This window comes from Somniosus microcephalus, chromosome 7 (assembly GCF_052327205.1).
Source record: "Somniosus microcephalus isolate GS21.2 chromosome 7, FLI_Smic_1.0, whole genome shotgun sequence".
Taxonomy (NCBI): Eukaryota; Metazoa; Chordata; class Chondrichthyes; order Squaliformes; family Somniosidae; genus Somniosus; species Somniosus microcephalus.
Window position 1 is genome coordinate 56,680,562 of NC_140993.1, and position 12,671 is coordinate 56,693,232.

Sequence of the window (12,671 nt, forward strand, 5' to 3'; positions counted from 1 at the left end):
GCTCTCCAAGTTTCTCCCAACTTTTTCTAACTAACTCTGGATTATTAGTCCAGTCCTCTGGATTACTAGTCCAGTAACATATATACCCTTAAACTGTAGTGATTGTTTTTTATACGCAAACACAGCAGCTATCTTGCAAACAACGAGGTCCCGCAAACTGCAATGAGATGAATGAACCAGACCGTCTGTTTCTGGCGGTGTTAGTTAGGGGAATGTTGTCTGGGGCACTGGGAGAATCATAGAATCATAGAAATTTACAGTGCATAAGGAGGCCATTCGGCCCATCATTCCTGTGCTGGGTCTTTGAAAGAGCAATCGTGCTTAGTCCCACACTCCAACTTTTTGACCGTAACCCTGTAAATTCCTCATCCTCAAGTACCCGTCCAACTCCCTTTTAAAATGATTTATGGAATCTGCTTCCACCACCTTTTCAGGTAGATCCAGATTCCAGATCCCGACAATTCCCTGAGTGAAAAAAATTCTCATCACCCCCCTAGGTCTTTTACTAATGATTTTAAATCTATGACCTCTGGTTATTGACTCACTCACAAGAGGGAATAGTTTTTCTCTATCTGCTCTAGCAAAACATATGATAATCTTGAAAACCTCTATTAGGGCACCTCTTAACCTTCTCTGTTCCAAGGAGAACAGTCCTAACTTTTCCAACCTCTCCTCGTAACTGAAGTCCCTCATCTGGTAAACCTCCTCTGTACCCTTTCTAAGGCCTTTAAATCTTTCTTAAGTGTGCTGCTCAGAATTGTCCAAAATACTCCAGCTGAGGCCTAACCAGTGATTTATAAAGTTCGAGTATGATCTTTTTGTTTTTATATTCTATGCCTCTATTTATAAGCCCAAGTAACCCATATGCTATTTTAACCAGCTTATCAACTTGCCCTGCCACCTTTAAGGTTTTATGTATATGGTCACCAAGGTCTCTCTGCTCATCTACACTTTTCAAAATCGTGCCATTTATAGTATATTGTCTTTTCACATTAGTCCTACCAAAGTGCATCACTTCGCACTTCTCCATATTGAACTCCATCTGCCATGTTTCTGCCCATTTCACCATCCTGTCTGTCATCCTGAAGCCTACAGCTATCCTCATCGCTATCTATTACGTTGCCAATCTTCATATCATCTGCAAACTTTATAATGCTGCTCCCTACACCCGAATCTAGATCGTTTATAAAAATTGAAAGAGCAATGGACCCAAAACTGACCCTTGGGTAACACCACTGCAAACCAACTCACAGTCTGAAAAACATCCATCCAGCACCATCCTCTGCTTCCTGTCACTGAGCCATTTCCTTATCCATACCCCCACTTTCCCCTTAATTCCATGGGCTTCCACCTTCTTAACAAGCATACTGTGTGGCACTTTGTCGAATGCCTTCCTAAAGTCCATATATACATTGGGCCAGAAATTAGGATCGGGTGCTTGCCGCGTGTGCAAGCCCCCGATGTGCACTCACCCGGCGCGCCGACATCTGAAGCCTGGGCCTGCTTGGAATTCCTGTCACTGGCCCGGTTCAGATGTCGGCGCGATGTGCTTGCTTGATCCAGCGGCGTAGTTAGTGCGATGTGCCGGCTGGGATCAGGTGAGCACTCTGCAGCCAATCAGGGGAGGGGAAACTTCATTCATGAGTTTGATAGTGAAGACTGTCAAACTCATGAAAAGTACGGGTGCCCAAAAGACAAGTTTAACTTTAAATAAAATTTTAAAAAACATCCCAATAATTAAATAAACTATAAATAACTTTAAAAAACTATTTTAAACAATTAATAAAATTTTTGAAAAAAATAATTTTTTAAGAAATCGGGTCTAAAAATAAACTTACCTTACTGTAAAGTCCTTAAAAACAATGAAGCTGTGGAAAAAATGTAATAATTTTAAATAATAGACCACTTACCTTCAAGAATCCACTCCTTACTGTGTATGTGTAAAAAGTTCAGGCCCTTGCACACGGGCAAACCTGTCAAAAAGAAGGAAGTTCAACGCGTGCGCGCAGAGTCCTGTGTGCACGCGTTGGACCTCTGAACCCCTTGGAGGAAATGCCGGTTTCCCGCGCATGCGCTGTGCATGCTGAAATCCGGCACTTCCAACGGGCCCACGCGTGAGTACACCGTCCGTACTCACGCGTTGGGACCGGAATTACTGGCCCAATATCTACTCTGTGCTCTTCTTCAAATAGTGCTGTGGGAATTCTAACACTTGAACCACCTGGATAGGAAGATTGGACCAGAATTTTAATGTCCTATCCAACCCTAATGCAGCACCCCCTCAGTACTGCACAGAAGTGTCAGCTTGGATTATGCACTCAATTCATGGAAGTGGGGTGGGGGGGCTTCAACCCACAACCTTCTGAATAAGAGGCAAGAACTCTTTACATTTTAGCTCAGCTCAGCTTCAGCAGTAATAGGTTTGTAACTGTGCATCTTGCCACTACACCCTCGGTGTTTCTGGGGAAGGTTAGCGACTAGAAAATCGTATGGCTGACCTGCATAAGTAAGTTGAGTCTTTGGCCTGACACAGCTTGAAAAAGTGTTGCCCAGCATTAAGGATAGTATGATTTTACATTGCTGCTGTGGCACAGATGTTTCTGAAAGTGACAGGAAATTAAATCACCAGAGGCAGCATTTGCTTAGCAACACTGCGGTCAAAAAAGGAGTCTCACCATCAGGACTCCCTTTTTAAGAACACTATTGTGCTGAGGCCCCTTTTAAAGAGGAAGTCTCACCATCTTAAACTTTTTGAAGTATAGAACCATTCGGCCCATCATGCTTGTGCCAACTCTTTGAAGCAGCTTTCCAATTCGTCCCATTCCCCTGCTCTTTCTCCATAGCCCTGCAAATTTTACACCTTAAAATATTTATCCAATTGCCTTTACATAGAAACATAGAAGCAGGAGTAGGCCATTCGGCCCTTCAAGCCTGCTCCGCCATTCAACGAGATCATGGCTGATCATCCAAACCCTAGCACCCGGTCCCTACACCGTCAGCCATCCCACCCAAACCCTATCCCTGTAACCCCACGTATTTAATCCCCCCTAACACTAAGGGCCAATTTTTATCATGGCCAATCAACCTAACCCGCACATCTTTGGACTGTGGGAGGAAACCGGAGCAAACCCATGCAAACACGGGGAGAATGTGCAAACTCCACACAGACAGTCACCTGAGGCCAGATTTGAACCCAGGTCCCTGGCGCTGTGAGGCAACAGTGCTAACCACTATGCCACCGTGCTGCCACAGTTGTGGCTTTAGAAAGTTGTGATGTGGAGATGCCGGTGTTGGACCGGGGTGGACAAATGTGTGAAGTCGCACAACACCAGGTTATAGTCCAACAGCTTTATTTGAAATCACAAGCTTTCGGAGCGCTGCTCCTTCATCAGGTGAAGTCTTGTGATTTCAAATAAAGCTGTTGGACTATAAGCTGGTGTTGTGCGACTTCTCACTTTAGAAAGTTAGTGTTGGATCTGCTTCCACCACCCTTTAAGGCAGCACATTCCAGATCATAACAAGTCAAAGCGTAAAAGAATTTCTCCTCATCTCGCCTCTTGTTCTTCTGCCAAGTACCTTAAATCTGTGACCTCAGGTTATTGACCCTTCTGCCAGTAGAAACTTTTTCTTCTTATTTACTCTATCAAAACCTTTCATAATTTTGAACACCTATTAAATCTTCCCTTAACCTTCCCTGCTCTAAGAAGAACCCCAGTTTCTCTAGTCTCTGTCCAGAAATCCCTGGTATGAGTCTCGTAAATCTTGTCTGCACCCTCTCCAAGGCCTTGATATCCTTCCTAAAGTTTGATGCTCAGAATGGGACACAATACTCCAGCCGAGGCCTAAACAGTGTGTTACATTGTTATAGTATCACATCGTTAAATGGAACTACTTTGGTATGGAACTACTTTGGTATGGTGTAGTTATATTGCTATGTGGCACACTGTGCACGGGCAGTGCACAGTGCAGCGTCGGACATCTTGTATCCCTCCGCACCATGCGGCAGCACTGTAACAAAAGCAAGAATACAGCTAAGTAAAAGCACTAACTAAAATGAACTAAAAGTGTCTGTAATATATATAGTATAAGAACACAAGGAGACACAACATGGCGGCAGCGGTGGGATACAAGATGTCCGACGCTGCACTGTGCACTGCCCGTGCACAGTGTGCCACATAGCAATATAACTACACCATACCAAAGTCGTTCCATACCAAAGTCGTTCCATTTAATGATGTGATACTATAACAATGTAACACAATGATTTATAAAAGTTTAGCATGACCGTCTTGCTTTTGTACTGTATGGCCTGGATATTAACAGGGACGGGTTACGTAGGAGGGGGAGCGGAGTTTCGGACAGGAAGGCTTCCCCGCGTACTACGAAGTTTTAACTCCACAGCGTGCGCCTTTTGTCATTGACAGGTTCCCCGCCCAGATGTCAGCCTGATTGATAGGCACAGCTTCCAGTCGGGCGGGGAAGACTCCTGAGCAGACCACAGGCGCAGGTAGGTTCGATTCCCGACTCCGGCGCGCCGGGAGGGGGGTGGTTCCGGTCTTGGGGTCTTTGTACGGGGCAGGTCTGATGTGGGGGGAGGGGGGAGCTTGCGGGCCGTGGGAAGTATTTCTGCTCTTCTTGGCCCACAAGCAGTGCTGTAAAGGTACTTACTTTCTTCCCAAAGCTGTCCTTGCCTTCCTTTAGCTGCCCGGTTTGCCGAGGCCTGGGAAACCCAGTCGGCCACTGTAAAACCTGCAAAGCAGGTTAAATCATATGCTGCCAGCCTCATTAAAATATTTAAATTGGCAACCCGCCTCCTGGGAGCGGGTTGGCTGCCCGCCCCTTGTCCCGCCTCTGTTAAACCTGGAAATGGGCAGGTTGGAGGCGGGTTGGGGTCGGGTTTCAGTCTGTCTATATCCTCCTGAAGTCTGTTACCATCCAAATCACTGTTGACTACATTTCCGAGCTTTGTGCAATCTGCAAACTTTGAAATTATGCCCGGTATATCCAAGTCCAGGTCATTAATATATATCATAAAGAGCAGTGGTCCTAATACCGACTGCTGGGGGACAGCACTGTATACTTCCCTCCAGTCTGAAAAACAATTGTTCACCACTACTCTCTGCTTTTTGTCTCTTAGCCAATTTTGTATCCATGCTGCCACTGCCCTTTTAATCCCACAGGCTTCATTTTTTCTAACAAGTCTGTCATTGGGTACTTTATCAAACTCCTTTAGAAAGTCCATATAGAACATCAACCATCCTACCTTCATCAACCTAGGACTCCCTTTCAAAAACAGCATTGTATTTGGACCCTTCTTAATCAGACAGGCTCACCCATCAGGAACCCCTGTAACAGAAGGACTTTCAGTGTCAGGATTAGAGGAAATATCTCCATCGCAATCCCTTTTAATGAGAGAATGTTTGCATTGGAACTCCTTTGATGTGCCTCAATAAATCCGAGACTCGATGTTAGCGAAACAAAACAAGGCTTTTATTGACTTAGAAGGTAACACACAGAGGAGAATGTATCTTCCATCCAGAGGTCTGCCGTACTGGATGTGCTGCAGGCTGGGCCAGCTTACATAGGAGCCAGGTATGGGCGGAGCCCTACACACAGTACAATACAATGGAAATGAAACTGAAACCAACCACAGTCACAGGCAGAGAAATACTGATGAGTGATGAATGGAATATTTCATCACATCCTTTTTAACAGGCAGCTGTCACCATCAAAGCCTCTTTCACAATAGAAGTCTAGCTATCAGGACATTTTTTAAAGCGGGAGTATCACCATCAGGACTCCCTTTAAAAAGGAATTGTTGGCATCAAGATCCCTTTTTAAATGAGGACCACCATCATCAATGCCCCCTTTTAAGAAGGGATTCTTGCTATCAATATAACAGCATCCGAATCTGATGGTGGTAGGGACAAGGTTAAATGCTGGGTGCTTTTTGAGACACCAAAACCCCAGTGCTACTGGCTACATGGTACTGAATAAACTACAAGGGCTGTAATGTCACTTAAAGTCATTACAGATGGAACCTAGCACTGTCAAATGGGGAGGAGGGGATAGGATTGCACAAGGGAGTTGAGAGGCCCTAACACAGTGTTGCACAAGAGAGTCATGTGGATGGAACACAACATCCCTCAAGGGAGCTTTACAGTAAATAACCTCACCAATATTACACAGGGGAGCTCAATGGAAAGAGAACGGTGAAGCAGAACTACCGCAGAGCGAAGTGTTTAAGAGATACAAACGCAGCACGTTTTTTTTGTCTTTGAGAAGTGCAATCACACTCGCATTTGGCTCCCCACACCCAAATATATCACAGATTTTCTATTTCTATTCTAGCTTAATTTGCATTCTTCAGAAAAGTACAGACACTTTCTGCTGTCAATAATCAGCAGCATCCATGCTCAGCATCAATATACTCATAAGGTTCAATTTCAACCCTGCCCAGCCAGCACAAACCGGACAGGTGAGCAGTAAAAATCAGGGCAGCGATGTCCCCCTCCGATCCTTTTATTTTAACCTGCTGTTTTCAGTAGGCATGTGGGACCCCCGCCGGAAGACAGAGGGATCCTGCTCTGGTGATGTCACCGGGGCCTGACTGCAATTTTAACCTCGGGTCTGCACAGTATAAACCATTTTGGTTTCTCCACAAGGCCCACCTGGCAGCAAGTATGATCCGAAGCCAGAAAACAGAATTGTTTAATATTTTATTGGTTTCCTTTAGGACCATGAAGAGCAAGAGTGCTACTTTGGGTCCCACAAGGAAACTTTGAGCATCCCCTGCCTGGGATTCCCCCACCTACCACCCCTCCCCCTCCACGACTACGATGTCCTTCCGGCCCTCCACCAATGCAGTTATCTGACTGCTGGGGACTGTTCCTTCGGGTCCCTGGCGATGGCCTCCTGCTACTCGATATCTAACTCCTGCCTGTCAGCCGTGTTTGGGCTGGAGACTGACTGCCAGCATGCAGCTGAGGCATGGGCGTAAAGGTCTCCTGGGCCTCAACTGCAGGGGGACCGTATGGTTTGCTGCCAACACTGCACCCGCCCAAAAGAGTCCCACCAGGGGTTAAAAATTAGGCTTTGTTTTTTGATAATATGAATAGTTCCCTCCGCCTACCATTGTTGAGTAGGTAAATACAACATGTGATGTGGCACTGAGTCATACAAGAAAATCCCCAGCCTCTGCTGCTCTTGGCTGGAATGGGAGTCGGGGTTTCCCAATTGGCTCCAGTGCCTTTGATGGGAAGGGGTTAGGTTGTTACTCCTGGTGTAAAGAAAGAAAGAAAGAGGAAATAATCTGCATTTATTCAACACCTTTCATGACCTCAGGACATCCTAAATGAAGCCAATGAAGTACTTATGAACTGTGGTCACTGTTGTAATGTAGGAAACGCAGCATCCAAACTGCGCACAGCAAGATCCAAAAAGCAGCAATGTGCTGATGATGAGATCATCTGCTTTAGTGATGTTGGTTGAGGGATAAATATTGGCCAAGGACATCAGACACTTTGAAATAGCGCCATGGGATCTTTTATGTCCACCTGAGGGAACAGACAGGGTCTCAGTTTAACATCCCATCTGGAAGTTGGCAGCTCTGACTGTGCGACACTCCCTCAGTACTGCACTGGAGTGTCAGCTTAGATTTTTGCGCTCAATTCTCTGGAATGGGACTTGAACCCACAACCTTCTGACTCAAGGGCACGAGTGAGCCACGGTTGACACTTGGTGCAAGTCCAGTGGGTGGGACATTGGGTGGGAGGCCGTTCCGCTGGCTGCCTTCCAGCCGCCACCACTTCTGGAATTTTTCACTGCACGTGGCATCGGCCGTTCAACATATCCCCAGATGTGGACGGGCATAGCAAAATGATAAGAATACGTTATATGGCATATTTCCCATCATTTGCGACAAAGCAACACTTGATGGGAGGAGCATTGTGCATCATTAAGTTTCCTTTGCGTGCCCTAGAGGCAGCCTGCTAGGCCATGCTGCCAAGACATGTAGCAGTGAGTTCCATCCCTCTCCCATGGCAGCCTCTCCAACACACTCAGGAATCCTGTCAAGAGTCCACCAAAATGACTAAACCAGGCCTGTAGCCTCTAATTATCCTTAGAAGTCACACTTAAAAAAAAAACAGTAAAATTAAAAATGGAACATGGAGGGTGGAATCATTCCCCAAGCCAGGAGTCAATATCTGCAGGAGATGAGGGGAGGAGAGTGTAGCTTGTTTGGGAGAAAAAAATGTGACTTTTGACCTATGGTTACCAAAGCTCTCCACCACTGGAGTTTTGTGTCATGTCTGGATCTACTGCAGACTAATTGATAGAGAATGATTACTATGATTAGTCAACAGCTCCATTATCATGGTATCATACGACTGCAAGGATGGTAGAAGGCAAACTAAATGAATTTGGTATTTTTTCGTCTAGTATTTCCTATGTTCCAATGAGAGGGAAGAAAACTAGCTGGGAACAATAATATGTTATATTATCACTCAGAGAAGCAATAACATGGTTAGTGTGAGGAATGTAGTTCATTTGGTGCAGTATAGATGCTCTTCTGAGCCTGGGGTTAAGGCACGTTGTTGAGAAAGATAACAGGGAGCTTTATGCTGCACCTAACCAGTGCTTGATAGGTGTAGAAGATGCTTTACTTCGTATCTAACCAGTCGTATACCTGACTGCCAGTGCTTGACGCAAACACCATGACAAAAAGTGGGAAAGTGTACCATTCTCCAGCATTAACCTCCCTCAGCAAATAAATGTAGAAGATGTGAAGCATTGCTTGTGGATATAGCTGACTTGAATCTGATCACTTCCTTGGCACAAAGTTATCTCCAGCTGTTTCCAGTACCGAAACAGCAACACGATCAGCAGTGTAGACTGACTGGGCAATGTGCTCCTTGCTGTGGCAGAGTGTGGGCAGAACTCTATTTCATTTGTGTCATCACTTGGTGCAACAACGTTCAATTATCAAATTATTGAATGACCAAAGAAACACTTTTGTTCTGTTTCCTTCAATTAGTGATAGAAACATAGAAAGAAACATGGATGTATAAGCTTTTCGTTCTGCAACCTGGGAGAAAAGCAAGTCTTCCTTTCCGATACTGGGGTTTCAACTAAGGTGCATCCAGCAGAAGGAGCTCCCGAACCAGCATCATTGAATGTTACAGCACAGAAACAGCCTATTCAGCCCCTCAGGTCTACAACAGTGCTTTTGTCCACTAGGTGTAGAGTCTAAGGGGGCGAAGTTCGGTTGCTCAGCGCCTCCCGTTAGCGCCACCGGGGGAAGGGTGCTATCGGGGCGAAAAACGCCTAGTACCTGGGCGTGGCACTAACACCTCCCGTGAAATTCAGCGGGAGGTTAGCGGCGGTGGTAGCCGGTAGCGCCCTGTGGCGCTGTGCCGCAGGGGATGATTTCATCGCCGTGCACAGCGCCCCGCTCGCGCCCCAGCCGCAAACTTCGGTTGCGCCCCCTGACCTATCGCCGGATGCTATGTCCGACAGGGTCAGGGTGGCGCTTTTGCAGCCACGGCAGCGTTAGATAAAGGGCAGGTGTCGAGCGGCCATTTTTGTTTTGGCTGACTGCTAGCACCTGCCCCCTTCCCCTTTTTTCTTCGGGGTGCCGGCCGCGATCGCTCAGCCCGGCATTCCTCGAGGGCCGGGCTGTTTTCCCAGCACCCCGGTCCCCGATGGTCCAGCAGGGCTCTGGTGCGCGCTGCGCTAGGCCTCTCTCCTTTAATCAGGGGAGGGAGGCCTGCAATGCCGATGAGCGTGGTGCTGTTGCACGTAGCACTACGAAATTGACCAGTGGTGCCCCAAGACGGAGGGGGAACGCTTCCAGTAGCTCCCGCCTCCTGCTTGGGGCACTACCACTGAATTTACAACGCTGGGACGCTAACTTTTTCGGGGCGCTAAAATTAGCTCCCCGGCGAAGTTAGTGCCCCAAAGGGGCCGCCATCAAATTTCTCCCCCTTAGGCTTTAGCTAGGCCACAGTTGGAGTATTGTACATTTTGGAAATGCATTCCTGTCTTCTTCCTTTTTAACAGCTATCTAACTTTCTTTCAAAAGTTCATATGGATTCTGCTTCAATAATAGTTTGTGGCACAGAATTCCATGTTCTAGCCATACTCTGTGCAAAGAATTTTTTTCTAACTTCTCCTGTAATTCTTTTTCTGATTATCTTAATTATGTGGCCTTTCGTGGCTATCACATTGACCAATAGAAATAATCAGTCACTATCACAAATAAAAGAAAGAACTTGCATTTATGTCACGCTTTTTATGATCTCAGGACATCCCAAAGCACTTTACAGCCAATTAAGTACTTCTGAAGTATACTTACTGTTGCAATGTGGAAGCCAATTTGCGCAGAGCAAGGTCCCACAAACAGCAATGTGATAATGACCAGATCATGTTTTTATAGTGATGTTGGTTAAGGAATAAATGTTAGCCATGTCACTGGGGAGAAATCCTCTGCTCTTCTTTGAAATAGTGCCTTGGGATCTTTTACATCCACCTTAGAGGGCAGACGGGGCCTCAGTTTAACGTCTCATCTGAAAGACAGCACCTCCGACAGTGCAGCACTCTCTCAATACTGCACTGGAGTGTCAGCTCAAGTCTCTGAAGTGGAGTTTGAACCCACAACCTTCTGACTCAGAGCCATGGCTGACAACTCAAGGTCTCTTTCAACCTTCTCAGCTCCAATGGAAATAAGGCCCGAACTTTCAAATTTCTCTTGATGACTGCAACCCTTCATCCCTGGTACCATCCCAGTGAATCCACACTGCACCTTTTCCATTGCTTTTCTATCATTGCTAATAAAAGGGTTATCAGGACAGTACACAATGCCCCAACTGCAGCTTAACTAAGGTCTTGTACTAATCCAGCTTTGACACCCTAGTCTTGCATGCTATGGTATGGAAATTCTTGTTCCCACTCCTGGGTTCCACTTGCGGGAAGAGGGACATCTGCATAGCCAGGACTGGACTCTTGCCTTTGTAAGGTGGAGTGGAGTCTTCCAGAGGTCCAAAAATAGGAGCAATTCCAATTAGAGAAGGAAATCAATCTCTCCTGGGATTGGTTACCTTACTCTTGTGGTGGTTTTGGAGCTTTAGAAGGCCAGGTCTCAACTGGTGTGTGTTCCACTGAGGCCTTTCAAAGGTGTAAAGAGAGGAATTTTCCAGGGAATCCCAGAAACCTCCCCACCCAAAATGCCCCCTAGAGGTAGGGGGTACAGGCTGAAGATCCATCCATGGCCCCCAACTGGAATTTAAATGTCCCGTCCAAATGCAGTAGAATCTCAGCAGAGCCAGGATCTGATCCATACCCCAGGCCCCCTCTAGATGTAACTGTGACTTGCACTGTCTTCAGCCCCAGGAATCTGAGAGCTTATGCCTCTAAATATAAATCCAAGGATTCTGTTTGCACTTTTTTGACATTATCTATGTGCACTATCAACTGTATGTTCCTCCACTCCATTTAAAATCTTACCATTTAAGGTGTATTCCCTTTGCTTTACTTCATATTTCTCTACATTGAACTGCAGCTTCTATCTATCTGCCCATCCATCTACCCCATCTCCATCCTCCTACAATCTTTCACCATCCTGGTCACAATTCACCATACCCCGCAATTTATAGTCATCAACAAATTTTGACTTTGCTTCATCAATTCATAAATTGTGATCATTTATGTAAATTGTAAATACAAGAGCAGCCACAACATTGAGCCCTGTGGGTCATACCGCCTTTCCGGTCTGAGAAATGTTCTTTTACTGTTACCCTTTGTTTTCTGCCCTTTAAAGCCCTTTATCACCAGCCCTTTCTATCTCCAGTCCTACAACCTACACCCCTAAACTCTATTCTTCTGACTCTGACTCTGACGTTTTGTGCATTCCCAGTTCCTTTCCCTCCACCATTGCTAGCTGTGCCTTCAGCTGTCTAAGTCCCACTCTATGCAATTCCCTGCCTATCCCTCTGTATTTCCACTGTCTCTTCTCCTTTAAGGCCCTCTTTAAAATTCACCTCTTCCCTCCTTCTTTGTTTCGACATCCATTTTGTCTGATTACACCACTGTGAAGCTGTTTGGATGTTTTTCTAAATTAAAAGGGCTGTATAAATGCTAGTTGTTGTTGTTAGCTATTCCTTTAATTCCATGTGTATTATTTTTGCCATGTTATGTGATGCCTTATCACATCCACTGCATTTATTTTATCTATCACCTGTTACTTCTTCAAAGAATTCTATAAGATTGGTCGAGAATGACCTGCCCTTCTAGAAATCCACAACACTCTGAAGCAGAGCAGTGCAGTTCTCCCCGGTATCCTGGCCAATATTTATCCCTCAACCAACACCACTAAAATAGATTATCTGGTCATATATCTCATTGCTGTTTGTAAGCCATGATGTGCACAAAATGGCTGCCATGTTACCTACATTACAACAGTGACTACACTTCAAAAGTATATAATTGGCTGTGAAGTGACTTGCGACATCCTGAGGTTGTGAAAAACGCTATATAAATGCAAGTTCTTACTTTAGTTTATGGGGTTAGTGTTTTTAGTGTTTCTTTCATGGTTAGAGTTTTAGTGTTAGCTAAACAGTTAAATAGCCTTAAAGCTAAACAAATAGTTTGGAATAACTGTTAGCTAACATGGC

General features: G+C 45.5%; 2 protein-coding genes across 3 annotated transcripts in view; one reads left to right on the top strand and one right to left on the bottom strand.

The window, feature by feature from the left end:
* tg (thyroglobulin) overlaps window positions 1-12,671 on the bottom strand; it is a 604,630-nt gene that overhangs the window by 256,018 nt on the left and 335,941 nt on the right. The gene's annotated exons all lie outside the window — the stretch shown is intronic.
* Window positions 1-12,671, top strand: part of sla1a (Src like adaptor 1a) — an 88,556-nt gene that overhangs the window by 2,316 nt on the left and 73,569 nt on the right. Inside the window, exon 2 of one of the 2 annotated variants that reach the window (XM_085992483.1) lies at window positions 4,425-4,507. The exons of the other annotated variant lie outside the window; for it this stretch is intronic. The gene's annotated coding sequence lies outside the window, so the exon portion shown is untranslated. The remainder of the gene's footprint in view (window positions 1-4,424; window positions 4,508-12,671) is intronic. 2 annotated transcript variants of the gene reach the window in all.